The 27,554-nt window shown below is 30.7% G+C and overlaps 1 protein-coding gene across 1 annotated transcript in view; it reads right to left on the bottom strand.

Moving 5' to 3' along the window:
• LOC126739306 (discoidin domain-containing receptor 2-like) overlaps positions 1-27,554 on the bottom strand; it is a 222,791-nt gene that overhangs the window by 170,837 nt on the left and 24,400 nt on the right. Inside the window, exon 2 of the mRNA XM_050444933.1 lies at positions 4,208-4,235. The gene's annotated coding sequence lies outside the window, so the exon portion shown is untranslated. The remainder of the gene's footprint in view (positions 1-4,207; positions 4,236-27,554) is intronic.

Here is a 27,554-nt window from a genome sequence, read left to right as displayed (position 1 = left end):
GATGTAGGCAATATTGTAAATAGCCCGAAAGTTAATATAGAAAAATTATCCAGGGTGGAAACTAGTCAAATTGCCTCTCAAATGCTTTTTAATATAACGTTAGATATTTCAGTATTCTCATTTGGCGTTCCAAGTGTGTGTTATTAAAGTAAAGTGGAAAATATTTGTGGAAATAATGTCAGCAATATTCATTTATGAATCGAGACGTGTACATAGTCAATGAAATTGTCAAAAATTTCAGCACTTCAGAAACTAAAAAAGAAAATCATAGAAAACCTAACAAAAAAAGAAACGACTATGAAGATTTTATACAAGAAACCGATAAAGAAGAATACAATGAATATTCTGTTAGATATAAATTAAAGCATAACAAAATGTCGTTGAAGACAAATAAGACCCCAATCAGAAAATGAAAAAAAATAAAGAAACGAAAAAATATGGGATTGGAGTTTCTAAGCACTTCAGGAAAATTGGTTTGTGGAAAACAAATAAAAGCAAACTCATGCACAAATAAAAGTAACTGCAACCAATGTAATTTATTTACTTAAGAACAAAGAAAAGCCTATTTTTACATTTTTTTTTGAAGCTTGGTTAGCAGTGACAAACTTATTAGTGACTGTACATTAATTTGTTCTGTTAAAAAACGGCGTAAATCAAAAAAAATATTATATAAAGAGAACAGAAAAATGACAATGGGGTATCACATATTACAAAAATAATATAACGTGTGTTAGCGTTTGCAGGCAGTTTTTACTTGCAACTTTATCTATGATTGCAGCTTTGCTGAGCTTTGACCAATAAGGAATATAAAAAGTTGTCAGAGCCTGATAAGGAAGGAATTTATACCATCTTACAAGATTAACCCTTTTGCTCATAAATTTTAATTTTTTAAAAGGAAAATTTGATTTTTTGTAAAACAACTCTTTAATTTTTTTGAAAATTTTTGACGTAACAATTTTTTTTTGTCATCATTTATATATTTTTTTGTTTGTTTTTAGTTTTTTTTTATGTACACATTTGTGTACATTGGTAGTCAATGGTATAAAAGATAAGTTAAAACAACAGTTATTTTTTTTTGTAAGGCACAGGTGAACGTTACATTTTTGGCATACAATTCTTGACCGTCCTTTACAGCCTGGTACTTTACACCTAGATGCAAAGTCTTTTTCATCAATGGATGGCAAATGGTCTAGTCTGTCCAAACGAACTTCGGCCACTGGTCTAATTTCTGGTCTTACTTTTAACGGTTTGGGCGTTGAAGGACCCGGACTATCAGCTGCTGGTCGCCCCCTCTTCCTAGTAGATGTTTTTCCTGCCAAGATTAAAACCTCAGCAACATAGGCTCTAAAGTGAAGCAAATCTAGGACATAATTCTTAGCCACACCCAAGTTAGCAGCTTTTTCTTTATATTCCAACCAGCCGTTTACGCATGCCATATCTATGGCACGAGCAAACATTCTCAGAGTCCATTTTTTAGATCTAATAAATGTCCGATACAAGGTAATAAGGGAATCCATCTTGTCAATACCCCCCATGTTAGAGTTGTAGTTATTTATTACTTGTGGTCTTGAAACGTAAATATAGTCCTTTCTTTTTTTATCCCATCGTCGGCACTGGTCTTTATCACCAACTCCCATATAATTTGATGCCATTACAACTGGCCGGTTGTCGTACCATTTTGTCATTATGACTTCCCCATCCCCGCTAATAATTTCTTCGGAACAACCTCGACCTTTTATTTTCATATCCTTATCGGACGAAAATGGCGGATTTTTAAATCTTTCAGCTTTTGCTGTGCACGTTGTATATATTTGCCTATTTCTAAGGTACTGAAGTAAGTTATAATTTGAAAAATAGTTGTCAAAATATAACTGTACCCTAGGGTGTGAGATTCGTTCAGATAATTTGAGTACCACTGCAGCACCCGAACCAAATACATCAAGTTGCTGTGGGTCAAGTTCAGTAGTAGATCCTTGATATATTATAAAATCATACAAGATGCCACTGCTGCCACATAGCGCAAAAATCCTAATTCCCCATGGTTTGGGTTTGTTTTTGACGTATTGCTTGAGGTTCAAACTGCCTTTGAACGGCACCATTTGCTCGTCCACACACAATTTTGATTCCAATGGAAGGGAAAGGCATCTTCTGCTAATTGCATCATATAATGGACGCACCTTCCAAAATCTGTCACTGTTTTTCGTGAATATTCACGAAGTGAATATGTTGTCGCAATTTATAAAACCTGTTAACAGTCATATTATTGGAAATCAGTGGAATTTGTAATTTATGGTCCCAGTATAACTTAATTCTTGGGTAATGTAGATTACCCATGATGATATGTATTCCTACCAACGTTTTTAGTTCTTCAACCGTCGTAGGAACAAAGCGGGTTTGTTGGAAAATATCTGCAAAATAATTACAGAAAAAAAACGCTGGGCTTTTTAGCTGAACTACTGGTTTTGCTTCTCTAACGTGCCACTCTATCGGTGGAGTGATATACTGCACATTTTTTCGCCAGAATATATCCTTTTTCTTTGAAAGACCATTGTTTTCCAAATAGTCTTCTATAATGGATTTCTTCGACTTTTGTGGAGTTTTTGCCATTATGTTGGGAACAGGTTTAGGTTCTGCTTGTTCTAGCTGCTCAGTCTTTTCACGTTGTTGAGTTACAGGTGTGCTGGGAACAGGTTCAGCCTCTTCCTCCTCATCACTCATTGCTTGTAATTCTACAAGATAAAAAGTATATATGCTACGCACATTATATAATATACTAGTTCCAAGTAATATACCTTCAGGATCAAAATCAAAGCCATCATCTTCATTGAATTCGCCGTCACTGACTCCTTCAATGTCTGCTAATCCGGCTTCTATTAAATCTAATAGTTCATTATCTGTTGGCGGGCAATTTTGGCTCTATATAAACGAGGATTTTATAATATTTAACTATTTACTAATATAAAAAAGAAAAAAGTACGATTAAATTACCTTGTAATTTTACTTCTCTGATACACTGTGTACATAAATGTGTCCATGTCTTCAAAGACAAAAAAAATGTACTTCCGCGAAAAAAAACTGACTGGATCACCGTTAGCACTCACAATACCACCTTTTATTAATTTGTTTTTATTTTTTTACTATTTTCACCACAAACAAAACATCACAATAATCTACCAGATAACCTTGCACGCGTTACTCAAATATTACTCCCCAGCTGTTAAAATTACAGTAACAAACTTTTATTGAAAGCCCCTAAGGGGCGGCATCTACACTACATGTAAAATCCTAATGTAGGTACACAAATGTTGACACTATGAGCAAAACAATAAATTCCTTTCTGAATTTATATAAGGATGACAATAAATTCATGTACACAAATGTGTACACAGTGAGCGAAAGGGTTAAACCAGAACTTGTTCAACACTTATAAATTATTATTGGAAATCTTTCTCTCGAAGATGCCTTATTATAAGATGCATGTAGCCATTATTAACAAAACAAGTATCGAGAATAAAATAAAGAGTTTTGGCTAATGGTAAAACTGTTTCGTAATTTAAGTGTCACAATAAAGGTTTTAACCATAGGACTAGTGTAATTCATATATAAAAATAAGATAAATGCCTAAAATGCCAAAATTTTAAGAATCTAAGCGGAGAATGAAAGGCTCAAGCAGCAAGTAAAATTATTGAGGAGCATATGGAAGAAACTTAAATAATTAGGTAAACTTTTTTAGAAGAACAAAAAGTATCAGCAGAAGGAAACTTTTATTTCGTTTTAATATGCAAAAGGCTTTAGCAACTGCTCACGGAGCTAACAATATTATTCTCAAATCTATGCAGTGTTCAATTTCAGGTACCAAAAAAGGGTTTTGTCATTTATTTAAAGAAAAAAATGCAAAATATAAGTACCAATATTTCAATGTACTGTGGTATTTATTGCTCTGGAAAAAATAAAAATAAGTTTTTATTTTTAATGATTAAAATAAAATGATTGAAAAATTTATAAAAAATACAATAGTATAGGCGCCATGTTTTTTTTTTAATTTCTAAAATTAAAGCAGAATTTTTTAAGCTAGAATCAGAAATTCTTAAAATGGCCTTTATGTCGGTCTGCCTTAAACATAAACACATCGATATTATAATAGTTTATAGAAGTGATATAAGTACCGAAATAAATATTAAAAACAAAATTAGCAACGTAGCCTTACCACATTTGGCGTCTTCTTTGATGGTGAACTGCAAAAAAAAATTCAATATTATTAGTTTAAATGCCATTTTTTAAAACTGAAATTAAAAAAAAAAAGTTATTCTTTTAGAAAATTTATTGTACAAAATTAAGTTTTATGATGCCACCCTCAGATCCAAAATAGACGTGTTGCTTCACATCCAGAATCGAAAAGCAAAATATAGTTATAAGAGTGAAAAGGGTCCTGAATTTTGATGTTTTCAGGCCTAAGGGCTGAAATAGGGAACCGAGTGGTGACAGTTTTCATTGGGATTTATGGAAATTTTCACGCCGCGACTCTGTTTTCTCTACTAATAAAAGTTTAAGGGCCCTTTGTTTTTATAGAGTCCCCAGAAAAAGGTGACGCTTCGGGGAAAATATTTTAAAAAAAAACTTTGCCGGAGATATTACACGTTTATGCTAAAAGACAAAAAATAATTGATAAAACTTAAGGAAAACAAAAAAAAACATGTATTTTTCTATATATTTAATATGTAATAGAAATACTATAAGCCAGAGTCTAAACTTTCATGTTTAATTAGTAATTATATTTCTCTAAGATTCTTTTAACGACTTTAAGAAAGAGGGGTTAAGTAAGAGAGGTTAGAAACTGCTTTTCTAATTTCACCTATAACTTCAGAAACTAAATTTCTAAAAAAACTAAAAATGATTCTAAACAATATTGAAACTAAAATTAAGTTTATAATAGTATTTCCTACGTCTATAAGAGTATATCAATAAAATATCAGATAATTCGCAATTCCAAACACGGAGACCGCCCGTTCCGTTTTAATGGAACTCGGAAGGCGCTATATAGGCTTTTCAATTTTTCAACTTTTTAAATATTAATTTTGCTGTGGCCCTAAAATATCCACCGGTTTACTACCTACGGTCCTGGATTGCGGAAGTAGGCCAAACCTTAATAATAGATTTACTGCAAAACGTTTTGTCCCGCACTAAATAATACATTTTTAATGGTCGCGCTGTCCGAAGTGTCAGAGGAATTTTGAAAAAGTGTTGAATAAAAGATTATTTATATGTGAAAAACTGATTTAAATTAAGAGTGCTGATACCTGCAACAGAAAATTGCATTTATTTCATTTGAGTAAGTTCTATTTAAAGTTAATTAAAAAATGGCTACTGGCTTACTTCTTTTATGTATTATTAAAAATATTACTTACCATTGCTTGTGAAATTAAAATGTGATATCTAAAATAGGAGAAGGAGCTTAATTTTTATATATATTCCCATCTCAGTGTAAAATAACTGATAATAAGAAATGATATGTTGTTTAGGTTATTATGTAAGTAATAAAAGTTAAAAACAATTTTCAGATGAATCCCTATTTCTATCTTATAAAATATATGTTAATCTACTATTCAAATTAAAAAAAATATATATAAAAAGATACGCGATAATATAAAAAAATATACATACTAATTTTAGATAAAGATGAGTATCATACCCATTTAAATTATGCATGCATAATTCCAATAAAATTGAAGGATATTTAGTTGTTTACCCGTAATAACTTGTACTAAATATAGCATATTCAGCTTGCTTACATTGACCTTCTCGACACGCCATAAATTAATTAAACGATTATATCATTAACCAATTAATAAATCATTAAAATGCAGTAAATACATAAACCTAAGAAAGATTTAATCCGTATTGTTTATGTTTTATAACTCCTGCACATTTTCAAGAAAAGCAAACCAATTTGCATGATAATTAACCCTTTTAGGTGCTGACCTATTACATTAAAAGGTCAAACCATCAATTACTGCTCTATTTACCACTATCATTACATAAACCCGTCATTACTTTATCGTGTAAACCGTTTCTAAGAAAGAACAGGCCTAAACAATTTTGAACGCTACTGATTTTATTCAACCGTAAAGCGCGGTCGAATCCAATCTGAGCAAATACCATATCGAAAATAGGATTTTCTGTATTTGGAAAACGCATTACCCTATCTAGATGTGCCATTATACAGTACGTTTTGCCATTTTGTGGCGTACGATACACCGGTTGCGGCATCCTGCCTTGTTATATACCGAGTTTTTTTGCATTCTTCAAAAGGAAATGCCTAGACGAGTGACTCTTAATGGATTTCTTAACAGTTTCTGGCTGCCGCGAGTTTTTTTCTTCGGACAATTGCGGTCTGCTGCTTTAGAAGACAATGTCAAGTATGCGTTTATATGGAAGAGTAATTGTAAATCAGTACAAGATTTCTTAGATAGGCAACACTTCGAAAGAAACAACTTAGAATTATGAAATTAGTTACTTATGAGTATCGAAATTTTTCTCAACAAGGGAATATTTTCAAATTCACGAAAAAATTGTTAAGTTATTCCTGTTTTTAAAAAAGGGGATGCTAGTTTATCTGAGAACTATAGGCAAGTAGCTTTACCTTCTTGTTTCTCCAAAATTCTACAATATGAAATGCTGGATAGGCTTTTAGCTTATCTAATAAAGATCCAAATATTTTCTGAGAGGCAGCATTGTTTTTTGTTGAGTAAATCTACCTCGTTTTTATCTGAGGTTATGGATACACTTGAGGCAGGTAAGCACTGTGTGAATCCTTTGAGAGCTAAGCAGGGCGTTTAACTGTGTTAACCTAAGGATTTATTGTGCAAAATAGATTCATACGGCATTAGTAGAGCAGGGTAGATAAAGCTATTTGTATAGGTTTTCTACATCTGGACTTCGTTTCTTTTCACAATAGTACAATTATATTCAGCATATAATTATTTGTAAATCTAATTTAAATTGTGAAAATAAAGTCTTTATTATTATTATTTATATTATTATTATTATTATTATTATTATTATTGATTCGCCTTCTTTTTAGATTATTGGAGACAATAGATGGAAACAAAAAGTAAATTAGGTTCACATTATTCAAGCAATCTTCAAGGTTGGTATTGGTTTGTTAATTAGTTGCACATTTTAAATATAGTCTTATTTAACATTGCATCCGCATATCCTATCAATACTTATTAAGTAACCCTTATTTAAAATTCTCCCTTTGACGCCTCCGTGCAAACAAATATGGGTCACACGTTATCAACTGCCATCCCGAACCCATTGAGGCTGTTTACTCAAAAACTTTTTCCTGCTCTTTCCCGAAAAATGTTTACATTTGTCGCATCTTTTATTTATGACGCGTTCGGCTTTTTCACTTTACTCCGCTCCTTATCTATTTATCTCGCTGTTCTTTTTGAGCGAATATGTGAGTGGAAAATATCTTACGAGCTCTCGCTTATTTTAGATAAGAGCGCGTCTTTATATGGAAAATACTTTGGAAAAGAGGTGCCGGTCATAATAATAATGAAAAATTCGCGATTTAGAAAGTAACAGTTAACCTGGAAAAAAAATGGAGTTTATTGATGGTTTCAGTATTTTATGGGGGCAACAAATCTTGGTTATAAATGAGTACCAGGTATCATTTAAACGACCGGTGCCACATACGTTTGTATTCCGTACGACCGGCAAATTATGAAAATGTCTTCAATCTGTCTCGACATTTTATTGGGTAAACTGATGTTACTCTGAGCGGATGCTTCGTTGGTGGTCCTTCTTGATTGCAATTTATATTATTGCTCTCTCATTAAGTTACCGCTCGCTATTTAATGTGCATTTTTTTTGATGATTTGTTTCTTTTAACACGTTCATTTTTGGTATCTGTTTATTCTCTTGTTTCGGTAAATTAATATTTATATTTAATACGTTCATTTATTTTACTGCTTGTCCTAAAAGAACCTAATACATTTTTACGCTTGAAGTTTCGGATTATGATTAATTTTTTAAGCATAGTGCAATCAATTTCTATTCTTCTTCTCTTTAGTCCAGCAGGATAACTTTATTTAGTAGTTGTCGATGCCGACCCAAGCCTGGATACACTAGGAGAGAGTTAAGCATAGGGCTAACAACCCTATCACTGAAAAATATGTGTAAGAATAAATTGGATACATTTTTTTTTATAAAAAAAGGTACAAATATGGACGGTAACAAATGATTAAAATAATCTATATAAAATTTTAATTAAAATGTCCTTAAAATTGTGATTGAAAGTGTTGCAATTAGATTATAAAATACATACAATATATCGAAAAATCTGATATATTAAAAGTAGGACATACTGTTACAAAATTAAATAATCATAAACCACATAAAAAGTAGAAAGATTTCCAATAAAATTGTAGAGTTTGCACATCATATGAGAAGAAAGTGAATTATTTATAAGACATTATAAAAACAAAATATAATAAATTATAAAAAAATATAATTGTAACGTTTTTTGCTACGTTTTATATATAAAAAGTTACTATTTTTCAGGTAATATCCAATTAAAATTATATAAATTGCTGTTACAAAGTAATTATACTTTACATAATGTAGTAGTTTTTCAATGTTTTTTTTTAGTTTTATTTGCCTCTATTTTTAAGCGATATTTACTTTATTTTAGAGTATCCAAATTTAGACTAAATAAAAAAGTAGTCATTGTTACCACTTTTTGGTACTAACTTCTAGGCAATATTGTAGGCTCAATTAGGACTTCTTTGATTAGAATTTCTTTAGCTAAAATAGGGTTGAATAAATGATGAGTTTAAGAGGTACATACAAATGAAACGTCTTATTGATTATAAATATTACTGTTTATATAAAGTACAATTAATTGGAGTATACGCTGTAAGCCATCTTGAAGATGATGAAACGAATTAATTTTAAAAACCATAGAAATGTTTAAAATGTATGGATAAATCAATCAAGTTTTAATTAATTTTATCAGTTATTTACAGATTCCAGCGACATAATAATAAAACAAAAATTGTTAATAAGGATAGGATTAAGAATAGGATTGATAAGGATAGGACTTTAAAATCTACCATTCTATGCATAATTTGAAAATAAACTAAGCATAATTTAATATTAAATGCATTAAAACATGCAAAAATCACAGGCATATAAAATGTATCAAATTTCCATAAATATAATTATTAATGTTTTGAAGAGCCAGTAAATTATCCTGGTGTTTATTGTGATCAGAATTTGAAGTGGAATGTACATATACAACAACACCACAAAACATGAAAAAATTATTTCCGAAGTAAGACAAATTATAAATAGGAAGCTGTTTAAAAGTAATCACTACTTATTCATTTAATTAATATGCAATTACAGTATCTCAAATTGGGAGGCTGCATGCAAAAGAGCAATAAAACCTTTAAAAAGATTGAAAAGTAATATTAAAAGGATGCCTTGATACAACTTATGATGTTTTCATCTGATTTCTTATATCAAAATTCAAATTTACCAAAAATAAGGGATTTATACCGTGCTTCGATAATATATCTTTCGTCAAAGCAATTTTCATAAATCATATTGTTATGATTTAAGTTAATATGAAATATGAGTTTCCAAAAATCCATTGCTACATTTTACTGGTACACGCAACAGCTTTGATGTAGGCGTGGATTCTACTGGTCCTATGTAAAAAATATGTAATATTATGAAATAAGTAACGAATAATAAGTCTATAGAATAATAAAACGCCGACTAAGCATAAAAATACAAATTTAAAAAAATAGAAAAAAAATAATGAATTATTTTCTTACAAAATTATTTTATAAAAATTAGATATAAAAAAAATTTTAAAGAATATTAATTATGTTTTTTCATATGGTTAAAGAGCAAAACATAGAGCAGATAAACTCTTTGATCCTTACTGATTTTTCCTAACATAAAACTTTAAAATTTTAGAATTTTATTTTATAATAATAATTTTACCTGTCAAAATCTTGACTTCTTCGAGTAATAAAAAATTACATTTTTTTTATATAAATGTAGGTCCTATTAAAGTTATCTTCTATAGTCATCATACTATCAAATTAGGAGCCCATTAAAATGAGAAACAAATGATACAACCAAAACCATTTTCCACCCACGCTAGTTACAAGGAACGCCGCTCTATAGTTTTAATATACGTGATCCTATTTTCCAAAATTTACGACCAGTACTGTCATTACTCTAGAAAAGTATCTGACATAACTTTCATTCTGCCATAAAAGCAGGAAAACACGACGCTTTTCTTTTTTATAACTAATAACTTGTAATTGCGTCAAATTGCTCTTTTATTATAATATGCCAGCATGTCTTGCACAACATGGCTGTAAATTGCAAATAATATGGTGTAGACTGTGATTTTATTTTACGATGGTGTTTATGGGTATCAGGCTATTTGAAGGAAAAATATTTAATTTGCTTTGCCTTAATACGGATAAAGATTAAATATCTGAATTAAGGTTTCACGAAAAAAAAATAATTAAATTTATTCGGTTTCCCTTACCTTAACATGCATATTCTTATCCGGAAAAAGTAGAAAAAAACACACGCTGAAAAAGAGCCATCCGAGCCTCAAAACCCCGACTCAATCCACGTAATTACCAAAATTTGAAAGGAAATTTCTCCAGGTTTCCGCCGTGCCATTTTCATGCAACAAGACGGGGACTGGAGAACCGCTCTTATATAACTTTACGTTGATGGAAATAAATGCGCAAATGCGAAAAGCAAAATTTCGAAAAGTAAAAAAAAATTGAGAAGAATCCTTAATAGTTGTCGTGGAAAGCTTTTGAAAGACATTGTTAGGGAGATAGTGGTGTGCATCGAATAACTTGTGGTAAGTGCTATATTTACACTTAGGCTCGCTCACTGCTTATTAATTAGAGATTACTCATTTATAGATTTGATTATTTTTTAGTTATAGCATGAAAGTTTACTTGAGGATACCTAGTTTCATTTTCGAAAATTTTAATTTTAGTAATTATTTTAAATTACTGTGATAACTAATTATAAGATTTCCTACCTCAGTCGTAATGTGAAATTGTTATAGATTGCGTGCAAATGCTAAAACTAATTAACCAAATGAAATCAATTTCTTGACATAGACTAGTTAAAATCTTGGTATGCAATGGATAAAATGGGATAATAAAAGTATGTTTCTAATGTTTTAGTATAACCTGTTGTAGTTAAATGAAACATAACTAATTAGGGATCCTATCTAAAATCTAGATCAGTCTGGATCGCTTGGAAATAATGTTTTTCTCCCTTAATTTATCAGATTAAACCCGAAAAACATCCATTTATTTCCATATTCTTCTAATTCTCCGACTCAGGTAGGGATATATAAATGTCAATTCGACTTTTTCACATTTTTCTATATCATTGCATCTTTTTGTGAGTAGTGTCTGGATTGCTTAAAAATAATGTTTTTATATAATAATCATTTATGTTATAATAATCATTATATATGTAATAATCATTTGTCAGATTAAACCTGAAAAGTGATGACTTTATTCCAATATTCTTCTAATTCTCCGACTCAGATAAGGATATAAAAATGAGAACTACATAAGGTGACCAGACTTCCTATCGGTTTTTGATTTCTCGCTTATTTGTTCATATTTACAACTAGACTTCTAGATAATTTCAACTATGTATATACTGCTGGCCGAACATATAAAAAAAAATCCAAAAAATGCTAGTCGATTGATTATTTCAAGAAAAATAGGGATAAATTAAAATTACTGAGTGTCATCGTTATAATCATTGTATGGAGAAACCTATTTTCATTTGTCACTGGTTAGGATTAGAATCTTTAAGAAATTCTTTTGTTTGCGTTAAACAATTGTATAAGAATTTTCTTTAGTTATTTTAAGAAAACCTGTGACTAATGTCCCTAATATATCCTATAATGATTCAGGAGTGACTGTCCTATTTGTTTTTAGTTACAAATTGAGTACAAAATAATTTCTTTTATGCACTGATACCCGATTATATATTATTTATATTTTCTAAATTTGTATGCTTGTAGATTGACTACTTTAAGAAATGTAGTAATTGATATTACTAGCTTGGCATAAAATCGCTAGGTGAAGAGCACGTTTCCTTTTTTTTCCTAGGTAGGACTGAAATTTTTAGTTAGTTAAAATACTTAAGACCACCCTAAAAACATGCAATTCAGATATATCCAAGTTTATAAAAGAATCAGAAAACTCCTATCAGAAACTACAGAGCTGTATAGAAAAAATAAACAAGAATTTTAAAATAATAATATTTAGAGATCTCAATGCTAAAATAGGAGATAAGATGCTAGAACAGAAGCCATGAATCTGCACCAGGAATGAGCTTAGAATTAACAATATATAAATATTTCCTACATAAAGAACAATATAAGTACACAATCAATAATACTAGAGGTCAAAAATCAATGTTTCAATTCATTTTCACCAAATGAGTAATCACGGCGACCCAGGTACTTGATATAATAGGATATAACAGGAAAACTAATAGAAGAAGAGCAGTTTAGGATAAATCTGTAGATTAACTACCTTAAAAAAATCGTTATGAATGGTTCTGGCATGGCAGAAAATGGCTATATAAAGGAAATAATTGCCATTTGTCTCTAGTTAGAGTTAAAATCTTAAAGAAATTTTCTTGTTTACTGCTGAGCAATGATAGAGCAAACATTTTTTTAATCTTTTGTTTTTGGGTTAACTCTCTTAAGAGAACCTGTGATTAACGATCCTTACTTATCTTAAAATTATTCGGTATCGATTACGATCCCCATTTGTTCCTAGTGACAATTGGATGATATAATGTTTGTACTTTTCAGATTTGTTTGCCTGTACATTGATAACTTTGAGAAATATAGTAATTGACATTACTAGCTTGGCCTAAAATCGCAAAGTGAAGAGCATGTTTCCTTTTTGCTCTAATTTAGGACTGAAATCTAAATACATTTTGTTTGCGCTCTGCTGATCGATGATATGAGGTATATTTTTTAATTGATTACTTAAAAAAAATCGTTATTTAGAATACTGACTTGACATAATAGCGACGTGAGGAAAATGATCTCCATTTATCCCTAAGTAGGGTCGGAATTTTAAGTAAACTAATTTAAGGAACCTTGTGATTAATGTTCCTGACTTATCCTAAAATTATTTTTTTTTGAGGTCACGATTTTTATTTGTTTCTAGTTACAAATGAAATCCTGGATCTTTTCTTTTTGCACCTACTGGCCGATATTATAAAGTTTGGTTTTTCCACATTTTTAGGCCTGTCGGTTGACTACATTAGAAAAAATAGTAATCAACAGTGCTGTCTTAGCAAAAAATTAAGGTGAAGAGAAGAATACAATTTTTTTCTTAGTTCTTATAAAAATTTTAAAGAAGTTTTTTTGTTTGCTGCTGAGCAATGATACAAGAAATACTTTTTCAAAATTTAATGCTTCTTGCTTTGTCACGAATTAATTATTTATAAAAAAACTAGTGAATAACACGTATAACTTATACTACAATTAATTAGTGTGATATCCATAATATACCTTAATCCAAGAAAAAATCACACAAAAAATAAATAAATATATATTAACAGTACGGCATACAATTTTATGAAATAGCACAAAGAATAGACTAAATAGAAAATAGAAAAGGGCAGAATTAAAAAGTTTGAAAAAAAAGTCTTGAAATTTTGATTATAGATATTTTTTTTAAATTCAACTCTCCTGCTGGAAATAATAATCAAAGATTTTATGTTTAAAGATTCAGGGCTCCTAAATCTTGATACAACCAGAAATAGAGTTGTGAAGTTTTGAAATATTATAGGAAAAACTCCGTTCATAAATAGAATGATGTAGAGGAAGTGTTATCAAACCTTTAAATCTAATATTTTTATTATGCACCTCTTGGTTAACTATCGTAAAGAAAACAATAATCAACGTTTATAGCTCAGTCTAGCATATTTAGATAAAAAGCAAAATCACTATTTCTTTCTAGTTAAGTTTACAATCTGACAAAAATTCTTTTGTTCTTTACTAAGAAACGCTATAAGCAACAGTTTTGTCAAATTCCAGGGCCCTTTGTAATAAAAATATTGACTAATCTTACCCGTTTAGTCTATAATCTTCTAGTGAGGAGTACAATTTATACTTATACTTGAGGCTACATTTTGCTTTTAATCCTGAGGAATGCGTATAATTTATTAGTTTTTTTTTAATTTTAACTAATAATTGGGCATATTATGCCTTAAAATACTACTGATTTTTTTTGGCTTATTACTAACCATAATGCCGAAAAATCAAATTACCTTACCTAAATCTTATAATTTTTAATATGGCATAATTTAATTAAAAATGAATAAAAAATATTAATTTTAAATCGCTAGTGGACAGCGATTATTTGCTGAGAGATGGTATAAGGAAAAGTTTTTCCAAATTTCGTCAGTAGGCTTAATATATTAAAAAAATTATGAATAGCTTGGTCTTAAGTCATTAAGTGGAGAGCATGATCTATATTTATTTAGTCAGGGCTAGGATGCTAAAAATTGATATGTATTTTATTGCTGAGAAAAGAAAACATTTCATACAAGTTTTATGTTTTCAAGTAAATTTCTTTTAAGAAAAGCTCAATAAGGCCTATGTCTTTGTTTTTAATCGGTAGATGAATCCCTTTTTGTATCTATGTAGGGTTTAAATCTTAGAACAAACTTTTAATGCCCTGGAGAGCAAATTGTATGCTTCTAGGGTGCCTTTAATTTAAAAGGAATGGTGATTAACGATGTAGGGTTAGTCTACAACCTTTAACTTGAGAACATAATTTTCACTGGTTTCTAGTAAGGACCAGAATTAGAAAAAACTGTTTGGTCACTGATCAGCGATAACATAAATGACATTTCGTATAAATTTGTGTCTATAAGTTGTCTACTTTAAGAAAGCAAAGATTATTATGATTATTGTTCAATGTTGGTGAGTTGAGATCATCCCGATTTATCTCCAATTATATAGGGCTGAAATCTTCGCGAAAAATCGTATAAAGACTCTGTATTTCAAACTTTTTATCTCTATGTAAAGTAACTAAGAAAAATACTTCAAAAATCCCTAGCTGAAGACTTTTTTCCAGTTTTTTTTCAAGCAGAACAGAAATTTTGAAAAATTCCATTTAAAATTAATATTGGTATGTTAAAGGTTCTGGTTACGTTTATTTTAATTGTAAAAAATATTCCTGTAACTAGAAATTTATAAATAAAGTCGCAGCTTGATAAAACGCAAATTTTAAAAATTGTATTTTTAAATTGTAAATTTTAAACGTGGCGGACAGAGCACTTCTGTCTAGACAAAATGAGATGTGATTCTAACAGGTTGTAAATACGTCAAATGGGTTAAAAAAGCTTAAATTTGATAAAATACACTTCTTTTAAACGCCTTAGGCACCGAATATTGGACGAAAATTGTCTAAATTTTTTTTGTCGTCTTTTTTGGACCAATTAATAATTCGGTTTTTAAATATAGTGGGAATGGTGGCCTTTTCTAATTAGTAATTGACATAATGGATTGATAAGCTAATTAATACTTTTTTTAATAAAATTAATTGCAATGCCATCCAATCCACATACATTCAATTTTTTCAGACCAAGAATTTGAATTAAAGGTTTTTGATCTTTTTGTTCGACCAGGCATAATTTAATATCTCGCAGCTCAGGCAGCATACAAAGTCTACTATGAAACAAAATTATTTTATATTAGTTATATTAAAAGCATATTGTACAATAAATTTTTACTTAATGGCTTTAATTAAAATATATAGTAAAGTTTTATGTGACAGTTTAATAAAAAAAAATTATAATGTAATAAGTAATTTGGTATAAAGCATTTATAAAACAATCTTATATAACTTTATTATGTTAAGCAAAATTTGTTATTTAGTTGTTTTATGATTGTTTTAAAATATGTGTGTAAAACAGATAAAAAAATCATTTTATAAAGGTTTTGTAGTAAGTTATTATTAGTAAGTCTTTATTATAACACAAATTACTTCTAGTGACTTTATAATCATAAGGATTATGTTTATGAACATATTTTATAACACTCTCTAAAATGTTATTTATATAGTATTTATAAAAGTTTTATAAAACAAATATGTGTTTTTATCCACAAGATTGTTGTTAAAGATGATTATATAACTTTTTGAAGACTACGCTTTAAATTAATTTATGATATCTGCTAGAATAGAATCAGTTTTGTTTTTTCTTGCCAATAATTATTTATAAAGTTTTCTTTTTCAAAATTTCTAGATATTCTTTTAAAAAAAACCTAAATAATCGGACATTTTAAAAGGAAAGTAAAGAAGAAAATTTTAAAAACCACATAATTAGAGGTAATTAGATCGCCTCTTCATCAACTTGTTGAGAATATTTTTCAACATTTCTTAAAACATAGAGACCAGTAGTGAGATAAGGATTGATAGTGTTCGCGAATAAAACAATTACATTTTAAGCGGATTCTTTATAAAGTAAAGATATATATCACTTTTATTACAGATTAAATAATTATGTTATATTAGTGTCTCGTATAAAATTAAATAGATTTATTCATTGACGCCATTATTAATGACATTTATTTAGATTTATTTCCGGCATGTTGGCTTTTACGAATTAAATTAAATGCATACGCAATTTTAAGAAATACATACTTGACTACGATTTAGTTTGTGTTATTTGTAGTTTATTTAAGTACATAATATGAATGTAAGGTAAAATTAGGCGAACAAGTTTTTTTTTTAATCTTAATTTTAGAAAATTCTTTTTACTTATCCAAAATCTTTAATATTCCGAAGGTGCATCAAAATTCAGATGCGAATATAAATTTATATCAGAAAAATTCATTGCGCAAGAAAATATTTGCTTGGAGAACCCTAAAATAATGTTTTCCTGTATAATAATTATAACAGGTATGATCAACTAAGCAGCTATGATAGGCGTTATAATAATAAAATAATAATAATTTGACGTTAATTTTTTAAATGGTTTATTATGGACTGGAATCGATTTTATCATTTTATATAAGACTATTAAACGAGTTCAAATATTTCATAAGCGTGGGCCCTTTTTGAGTTTATACACGATTTATCAATGCTTATAAGAGCAAGTTTGACGACAAGAAAGTTCTTTTATAATGCTACACAGCATGCTGTATAATATTTTAAGCAATTTGTGCTGCATGGGAAAGAGGTATAAACAATGTAAGTCAAGTGCCACTTCCATAAATCCACAACGCATCAGCTTCCTCGGCAGTAGCTTATCATTAACGAAATCGAATGCCTTAGTTAAGTTACTCAATACCGTTGCTGAAGCCGTTCTATGAGCCATGTTTTCGTAAAAATCCTGCAAAAAAGGATTTATAGAATCACTTGTACTTTTGTTTAATTAAAGCAAACTGACAAGATTTCATACTGATTTAAATATGCTATCGTTTTTGTTTTCACCACTTTTTATCATTTTATTTTCGTGTGTAATTACTTTGATTAAATTAATTAGGTTTGCTCTAGTCATATTTCTTCTTTATTTTGGATTATTATTGGGAAATATCTAATAACTTTCATAAAAAAGATATACGTTCGCCACGACGTAGTCGAGGCATTAATATTTCGAAAGCCAAATGAAAAATAGTCCTGCCAATACATGGAAGGCCGGCTTCCCGGAAAGAAAGGGGTAAACAAAAACAAAAACAAAAAGAAAAGCAGTGAAAGCGCCGCGAAGCCGAATTTATTTTTGCTTTTAGGGAAATTTATGTTGACTGGCCCATGATATTTTTCTTCTTCGTATACCGGATGCTGGACTTCAAAAAGTTACATGAAATATATCACTAAACCGCTTTTAAGACGAGTTTTTATTGCGATATATGCGAAATTTGAAAGCCAAATATTGAAAGTAAAACTCTCAAATATGGAAGATGTATTAGGTGTATTAACTTGATTTTTTTAAGTACAGTTACAACCTAAATGAAAGGGTTATCAATATTTTGGTTTATTCTATTCCATATACAATATGAGTGATACACATAAATCAGTTCACACTTCAACATTTCACCATAAATCTCTCTTTTCAGCAACCTTTCATAAAGCTGGCGGTGCAATAAACCAAAAACCGAGCTTTAAAGTGCCCCCGCACACTGAAAATTAATTAAAACATGAAAAAGACAGCGGCAAGATGAGCACAAAAGTTTCTTTTGTTCGCGGTTAAAAGCCAGAGGTCCCTCTCATTAAAATATTTCAATGAAAACTCTTTCATAGGCCTAAATAAGACATCATTCATGAAAATCATCACGGCCCCCGTCTTGTGTTCTCGAGTGTTTGGGTATAGCCACCACGAACTCCAGGTTTCATTCTGTTATTAAAATTACGTTCCGTTGCTGCCATTGTGGGATCCTTTTTTTTAATTTAACCGTAAATTCGATCAACACAAAAAATAATATAAGAAACTCGTTTATAGACTCTCGTCACAGGCCATTTTAATTAGTATAAAAAACATCAGAAATAAAATAATAGGAAAAGAAATATAATAAAAGCTTTTCCATTTTTGGAGGAAATGTACGTTAAGGGTGGAAAATGAGAAATAAATGCCCTCTCATCTGTCTGGAGACGACCGGTCGCACTCTTATTATTTCAGAGCTGTTATGAGGGGACAATAAGTAAAAGGAAAATTAATATTGTAGGTGTGTATGGCGGGACGTTTCAAGGTGTCTCAGGCCAAAATGAATGATGGAAATTTTGTTGAAGTTAGAAAGTTCTAAAAGTTCTCTCTAAAGCCATCGATAATTAAGAAGTTTTTTTATTAGCGAAAACGAAGAATTATTTATGAAAAATTAATCTATTGTAAATTAATTCAAATTAAATAATATATTACGACCTATGGAATGTTCATAAAGGGTGTTTCACAAAAAACAAAAGTTTTGAGTGGCGCGCCATGTTTGACAGTCATAAAGTCACATGATTATGACGTGACAGATGAGAAATAACAAACATACAGTCTTAAGCCGATTTTCAGCGCGTTTCTGTGATTCTAGTTTTAACCAAATAGGGAGAAACCCTTTACCAATTATTTCCCGGTTTAAACGTTTGGGCTTAGATTGTAAAAAAATGATTAAGGATTACGAAGGTGCACCCTTTATAAACTAAGAAAAAAATACTTAAAATTTAGGCTAGGTAATTAAGGTTGAAGACCTGCAAACGACAAGCAAATGCGTTGCTTGATGCTCCTTATTTTAGAAATTTTATATTGTATTTATTACGCATACAATTATATCATAGTAAAGTATGAATAATACTTAGTAAAAAAAAGTTACATTAAAGAAAAGAACATTTAAAATTAATTCCGGCAATGAGATCTTTATGGCTTTATACATGCAAATTTACATGAACATTAGACATAATTTATTTTAGATCCAATAAAAGCACAATAGTTTATTAGAGAGAAAAGAGTGGGCAAGGCTCTGGAAAATCAAAAAAATCGACTTTACTTTTTAATCAAACAGAAAAGAAAAAACAAAAACATAAACTCTTTGATTCCTAATAACCAATTCATTTCAGCGACTGTTTTTATAGATCAGAGTTTTTAAGTGGTGGGGGAACAATACGTCACACTTTCCTGTCAAAATTTTCAACCAAAAGAGAGCCGTAGAGCAGTACGTCCTGAATGTTAAAAATGATCAGCAAAATGGTGAATGTTTAATTGACGTTATTCCTAAGGAGCGTCTAATGTTCGGTCGAAATAAAGTTTCTAATTCATTTACTGCGAAAAACGCGCCCTGTCTCTCAGGGGCGCCACACGAGTTTTAGAATATAATATTCAACTATTTTTTTTGTTTCGCATAGTACGGTATAGTAGGGGAACTACGGACAAAATAACATATATGGACAAAATGACGTATGACCATTATTTCATAATTCGCGCCATTTACCACCCTACCGACTAGTATGTCACGTGCTCCAAACGATTGACCTGCGAAGCGGGCAATATTCAAAATTCAGTTAGGCGGAGGCAGTCGTATAGTGAACGTACATATGGTGTTCCAAAATTTTCCACGTGTGAATTTGTTTTTCGATTTTTTGGTAAGTTTTCATTATTTAATCAATTGATTTTGTTGTAAATCAATGCTCTATTGTGTATTGTAAGACATTGATCCATTACTTTTATAAATACATAACATTTATTGTACAATTTCAATATTAAATTGTTAAGTTTTTAATCGGGACAAAATGACATAGTATGTTATTTTGTCCGTTATAATTTAACACGCTAAAAATTATCATTATATTTATTCGCTTACAGGTAACAGTGCTGGTATGCCGCGCGACTATAAAAGAAAAACCAAAAAAACCAATCGGCAATCTTGAAGTGAACCTGTCCATAAAAAATGCAACCGAGGCTGTTCAGCAAAATAAAATGGGTTGACTTTTAGCCTCCAAGACGTTTAGTGTTCCTCAGGCGACCCTTAGACAACATGCATTAGGAAAGAACAAATCATTAAATACCACTGATAAAGGATTAGGCAGATTCAAATACTCTTCCCCCTGAAATTGAAAGGCAGCTAGTTAATCATTTAAAATTACTAGAAACACGACTTTTTGGTTTAACTCGTAAAGACGTTTAAAACTTAGCTTTCCAGTTGGCCGAAAAATATAAATTTGCCCATTTTTTCAATGTAGAAAAACAAAGAGCTGGACAAGAATAGCTAACCGGATTTTTAAATAGGAATAAAGATATTTCAGTACGCAAACCAGAACCGACTTCAGCGGCTAGGGCTTAGGCGTTTAATAAACCGCAGGTTGAAAAATTCTTAGGGCATATCAAGAACTGTTGGATACACACAACTTTTCACCGGATAGAATTTATAATATGGATGAATCGGGTCTGTCCACGGTTCAGAGACCACAGAAAATTTCAACAGCTGGTCGGAAGCAAGTCGGATGCTTAACAAGTGGTGAGCGTGGATCTCATGTTCGTGTTGTTTGTTGCATGAATGCAACAGGCTCTTATATTCCACCATGTTTAATATTCCCGAGGAAAAATTTTAAAAATGAGCTTTTGGATGGAGCTCCAACTGGCACTCTTCGAATTGCACAGGAATCGGGCTGGATGACCACAGATTGATTTTTCAAATAGCTCAAACACTTTCAAACCTATGCAAAGGCTAATCTTAGTGAAAAGGTTCTCCTCATCCTCGATGGTCATGCTAGTCACAAAGGATTAGAATCACTGACATATGCTTAAGATAATGGTATATGTTTTTGAAGGTGGTAGACAATGGTACAGTGAAAACATCTTGTCGAACTTGTATTGTCTTATTTATTTAATGTAACACGACGTTTCGGTTAGTAAGTATCTCCAACCGTTCTCAAGTGTAAACTGACAGCAAATTTTTTTTTTGACAATGGTATAGTCATATTATGTCTGCCACCACATTGCAGCCATCGGATGCAACCTTTGGATGTATGCTTTTATGGACCTTTAAAAACCTACTTCAATCAGGAAATATCAAAGTGGTTAAAGCTTCATCCAAGCCGCGTAGTGACTCATCTGCAGATAGGAAATTTATTTAATCAGGCATATGGCAAATCCGCTACCGTGCACAATGCTTGCCAAGGATTTAAAAACACTGGCCTTTGACCTATTGCTTCCGATATCTTTCCAGAATACATGTTTCAGCCTGCCAAGACAACAAATGTTTCAAAAATGACTCCTGAACCTATGTCCATAGAGATATCAGTAAGCTTAAGATCTGATAATAATGAAACTGCTTCTACACTACCAGATGAAATAATCCGTGATAAAGAGAAGCCTGGACCCTCTAAAGATGCTTTGCTCGTTCCGCTCGAAGTTTTATCACCTATACCGCAAGGAAATCTAGTCAGAGGTCAAGGAAAGAGACAACCAAAGAAGCAACAAACTCATTTAGTCCTCACTTCTACGTCAAACATGTTGGAGGTAAAAGCCAAAAAAGATACTAAGGTCGTCTCCGAAATAAAAAAGAGAAGGGTTACAAGAGCTGTATTTGATTACAATGAGAATAACAAAGATGATGAAGATCCATTCACAAGTGATACGCAAATTAACGAAGATGATTGCCCTTGTATATATTGCAATGACCTGTATTCGCGTTCAAAACCTGGTGAGAACTGTTTACGATGTAAGGTATGTTCCCAGTGGGCTCATGCTATTTACGCCGACGTGCCTCAAAAGTCAAAAATGTTTATTTGCGAACTATGTGTTCCTGATTTAAAGTAGTTTTGGTGTATGTCATTTTATCCATAGAACATATGTCATTTTATCCATTTAGTATGGACAAAATGGTTTTCTGTTACATGTTAGTGTTTAGCTTTTAACTTTTTATACCTTTACAATTATTTGCAAAATATTTTGTTACATGAAAAGTTGATGTGTCAAAGATATTTGTTACATATTTTGACCTTCTTCACTGTTTAAATTAAAGTTTTATGGAGCAATATGAAAACTGTATGTCATTTTGTCCATAGTTCCCCTAAGTCTTATAGGAATGAGTGGAATTGCACTTAAAAGAGTTATTTGAATATTTAATAAAGTTTAATCGAGTGTCTAAAAGGAGTCATATTTACTTTTTCATTGACTTTTACGTACAGGGTGTCCTAAATTAAACGGTTAGAGTTTTATATAAAAGAGGGTCCAAAACGTCTTAGTTTTTAAAATACAAAGTGTTAAAAATGCAGAGGTGATGGCGGTTTTTTGTAAATGAGAGATTCAATGCAAAATGTACCATTCCCATTTTAAAAGTTTCGAGAAATTCGACTTTAAAGGTTTAATTTTTGCCTGGAAATATCATCATGTTTATAATTTTTTAAATATTTTTTTACATCCGTTAATAATCATAAAGGGTATATTGCCATTAAAACATTTGAAAGTAATTTGATCTTCAAAATAATTTTTTTTCTTAAAATGAATAAAATGCACTTATAACGAGAGGGCTATACATTTTTCAATAAAACACTTGCCGCAAAAAACATTTATTAGTAAATATTAATATAAATTCATAGAGTAAAAAATAATGACAAATATTAAAATCATATCCAGAGAAAAAAGACAAATAAAGCAATTAATGTAAACAGTGAACAAAAAAAAATTACTAAGGATCAAATAAACTTCTAAATAACTGCTAAATATAAAAAATTCTTGTAAAGATATGAATGTTATTGGATGACAGTTAAAAAGCTAAGAATTCAAAATAATTATAGAGATAAATATTTTATAATGTCCAATCCAATAAACAAAGAAAAGATAAAACAGTTATTAAAAGCATGAGGTACCGACCTTTCGAAACATCTTATTATTAATCAATCAATCATATGCTTTATTGTCAAAAAATTACAAGTACAGAATGAAAGTGCAATTCATTTACTAAAAAAAAAAGAAAAACTAATATATTCTCTATTTTAAGATATAAAAAGAGCCAGTGTCTGTGTGATACCCAAAAAGTTATCCTAAAAAAAATCGTCCACTGCGTACAAGGGTTTTTCCAGAAAGTACGCCTTCAAAGCATTATGAAATCGAGGAGAAGAAGTAATTGATTTAATTTCCAAAGGCAAATGATTATGCATTACAGCTTTTTACTAACTCGGACCGAGGGGTTTGCAGATAAAGATCATGCACTGCGTTGCGAAGTGAATAATTGTGAGAGGCCCTACTTGGTATTTCTGACTTATGTTTGCGTACTAAGCAAATAGATTCCAATATGAATAAAGAGGGAAGAGTAAGTATCTTACATTTTTTAAAGATTTCTTGACAGTGAGCTCTGCTATTAAGTCCAAGCAGATACCGAACTGCTCTCTTTTGGAGTTTAAAGATGCGCTCAAACTGAGTCACACCGCATGTGCCCCAGAATGGAAGGGCGTAACGTAGACGTGACTCAAAAAAGGCATAATAAACTATTCTTGATGTTTGAAAACTTAATTCCCTGGAAACTGATCTTAAGGCAAAACATGCTGAACTTAATTTTTTATATAAGGCATCAATATGCAAGTCTCATTTTATAAAGTAGTCAACACTAAGTCCCAAGAACTTCGACTAGTGACAGGTCTTTTAACCGGTCACTGGCACTTAAGAAGCCATCTCCATACTATCGGTATTGCGGACAACCCGGAATGCCGATGGTGCTGTGAGGAGGATGAAACCGTTGACCATGTAATCGGGGAGTGCCCAGCACTCACGCGCGCCAGGTTCAAATACTTGGGTAACACTTTCAGTGTACCGCGTGACTTTAACTCCTTCAGACTAGAGAGCCTTATCGGTTTCTCTAAGGCCGTTGGGCTCTGGTAAACCCCGGTGGGGCATGACGGGTCCATCAGCAGACCTATATGCACAACTGCCTTAGCAGCCCACTGTTTCGACAATTCATTCAATTCAAGTCCCAAGAACTTCACAGATTCAACGACGTCCAAACTGGTGTTGTTAAGTACAAAGGGTTGAATAGTAGTTTTATATGATAAGACTTTAGTTTTTGAGACATTTAGGCACAGAAGATTAGCATCGCACCACGATTTAATGGTAATTAAGTCATTAGAAATAGTAGCATGTAGTGCCCTAGCATCCGGATTGCTCCATGTAAAGCTAGTATCGTCAGTAAAAAGACAGGTTTTGCTACTGATGTTAAGATTGGCCATGGCATTTATAAAGACAAGAAACAAAATAGGGCCCAGGACTGAACCTTGAGGTACCCACATTCTATTAGTTTGCAAGAAGACTTCATCGTATATACCTTTACAAGCTGATTTCTGTAACTGAGATATTATTTAAACCTCTCAAGGGGCATTCCTCTAAACCCATAGTGATTCAATTTGTCAATTAAGATGTTATGGTTTACATAACCAAAAGCCTTGGAGAAATCACAAAAAATTATTGCTGTTGAATGGTTATTATTTATACTGGTGTAAACACTGTTAAAGAGAGAAAACATAGCATCATTTGTAAACTTGTTACTTAAGAATCTGAATTGGTGAGGAGAAATAATTTTATATATAAACAGAAACGTTAAGAGCCTTTTTTTTAACCAATCGTTCAATGATCTTTGATAAAGTGGGAAGAAGTGCGATTGGGCGATAGTTTGAAGCTTGTTGATCTCTTCCCTTATGCAAAGGAATAATTATTGCAGTCTTAAGGCAGGTAGGAAAGACTCCATTTTGGAATGACTTGTTAATTAAGTTTGTTAGATGGATTAAGCAATTTGGCAGATTGGAAAACATTTTGAGAGTGAGCCCATCTGTACCAGATGGTGATTTGTTTTTTAGTTCATTTATTGTAGTTTGAAGCTCTGTTGATACAATGGGGGTAAAAAAGAAGCTGTGTAAATTTTTATTTGGGAGATATGAATGAGGATCGTGAGAAGGTGTTATGGTAGCCATTAGATTTTTAGCTACATTAACAAAGTAGTGATTAAGGTCCTCAGGTGAAGTAGGGATAGTGCTAGATGAAGAAGTGTTATTTCTTAATTAATTTACAATAGACCATGTTTCTTTGGCAACATTACTTGATTCGATCATCCTTTTATTATAATAAATATCTTTTGCAGCTTTTATAGTCTTATGGTGCATTTTTCTATAAAGCTTGAAATATTTAGGAAAAAATACGCTGTCTGTAAATTTTTTCAGGTGTGATAATGAGCGCATGTTTTTTGCAGAAGCACGTAAGCCTTTAATGGTCCATGGCTTATGATGTTTAATTTTGATAGGTCTAAGAGAAAACGACTTATCTGCAATACTTGATAAAGACTTTATTAAAACAACCATTTTACCATATTAAGACATTAAAACAACCTCGATATAAGAGTTAGGATCATCATAGAATCAAGGATTTTATATATTTATTATCTATATAATAATAAATTGTAATTGAAACTAGTAAATTGCATGTTATAAAGTAATTTTAAAGAACATTTTTTTAATGTATTTATTTTGACGTATGCCATGTTTAAATTGTACAAAAAATCGATGATCAGTTTTTCATAAAGATCTTAATTATGTATATTTTTAACAAATACTTGTTTCGAGATTGCAGAAGCTCTGGATTGATTTTTCGATTAATTATTTATCTATATTATAACATAGTTTCCTTTATCCTAGATGTTGCCTCGGTTATAACTTTGCTGCGGAAAAAAGTCGGCAGACTGATTATTTAAAAATATAGATTTATTTATTTTTATTATTTCTTTTATCATGGAGAATTGGAACCAAATAGTATTGGGCTTCATAATTTTCTGTACTTCTTAAACTGATTCTCTAACTGATATAAAAAACCATAAAAATCACACTTAACAGAGAATAAACAACATGTTAATTTAATAAGTCTTTTATTTAATTCTTACATACTCTCTGACAAGTCTGGCAAATAACATTGCTTCACATGCTTTACGTTGTAATGCAAAAAAACCGTGAATATATTCCACAATAAGAGTAATAAGACAAATAGTCATATATCAACTTCGAAGTGCTGAATATAGAAAAGTATGCTAAAGAAGCTTCCTTAATGACCGAATAACACTTGTATGCCTAAGATTCTTCTAAAAATAATTAAAATTTAATATTTCGTATGGAATATCTTGAAGTTAAATACATTTAAATTATTTTTTAAGCGCGAGACGTTAAAGTATGTTGAGTTTCAGATCCTTATCAAAATCATCTAGAACATATAAAATATTTCAATTTATAAATTATTGAAATATGTGTCTTCCCAGAAATTTTGAGAGTTTAATAATTAAAAAAAAACCACTTGATCTACATAATAGTAGTTAAAATAAGTTTGTTTCCTAGTATATTTATCAGGTTAATTTTAAGACTCATTTTGAAAACATAAAAGGCACCTCTGTACATTCTATATTTTTTTATGCAGCTGCAACTCTCCAATTTGTCTAAGCCACCATCAAGTGGCATTAAAATCCTTAATGTCAACACTTAAAGCACATAAAAATCCAAACATCAAACGTCCATTATTCTGTTGAAGTGAAGAAACACGTCCATCTTAGAATTTTTTTTTCTAATGACGTCTTAAATGCAATAACAAGTTTGAAAAGTAACGTTTAACGAGCCTATTGTTATTTCATTAAAAATGGTCAGTAATTGCCGTACAATTCTTGATCAAGAAAAAAACGTTGTTAATATTAAAATTGTTATGCTTTTATACCTAATTTAATGGATAATAAAAGGCAACGAGAAGCCGTTGCTATAATTTCAAAAAAGTTCTTGAAAACCGAGGCATCATTAAAAATTGATACAGCGAATTTATTAAATTATAGCGTAGAGCTAGCCAGGAGTCATCATTTTGTTATTATTTGATATTATAGAAGTTATTTTCGTTCTTTTTATTTTATTGATTATTATGAATATTGAATGAACCCGGGGTCATCATTAGTCTTTTATTATTTAAATGGATTTAGATGGCATTTTCGTGATGATAAATGTCGGTTATTA

Source organism: Anthonomus grandis, chromosome 8 (assembly GCF_022605725.1).
Source record: "Anthonomus grandis grandis chromosome 8, icAntGran1.3, whole genome shotgun sequence".
Lineage (NCBI taxonomy): Eukaryota > Metazoa > Arthropoda > Insecta > Coleoptera > Curculionidae > Anthonomus > Anthonomus grandis.
Note: the sequence above shows the minus strand (reverse complement) of the source record. Positions and strands in the feature narration are given on the sequence as shown.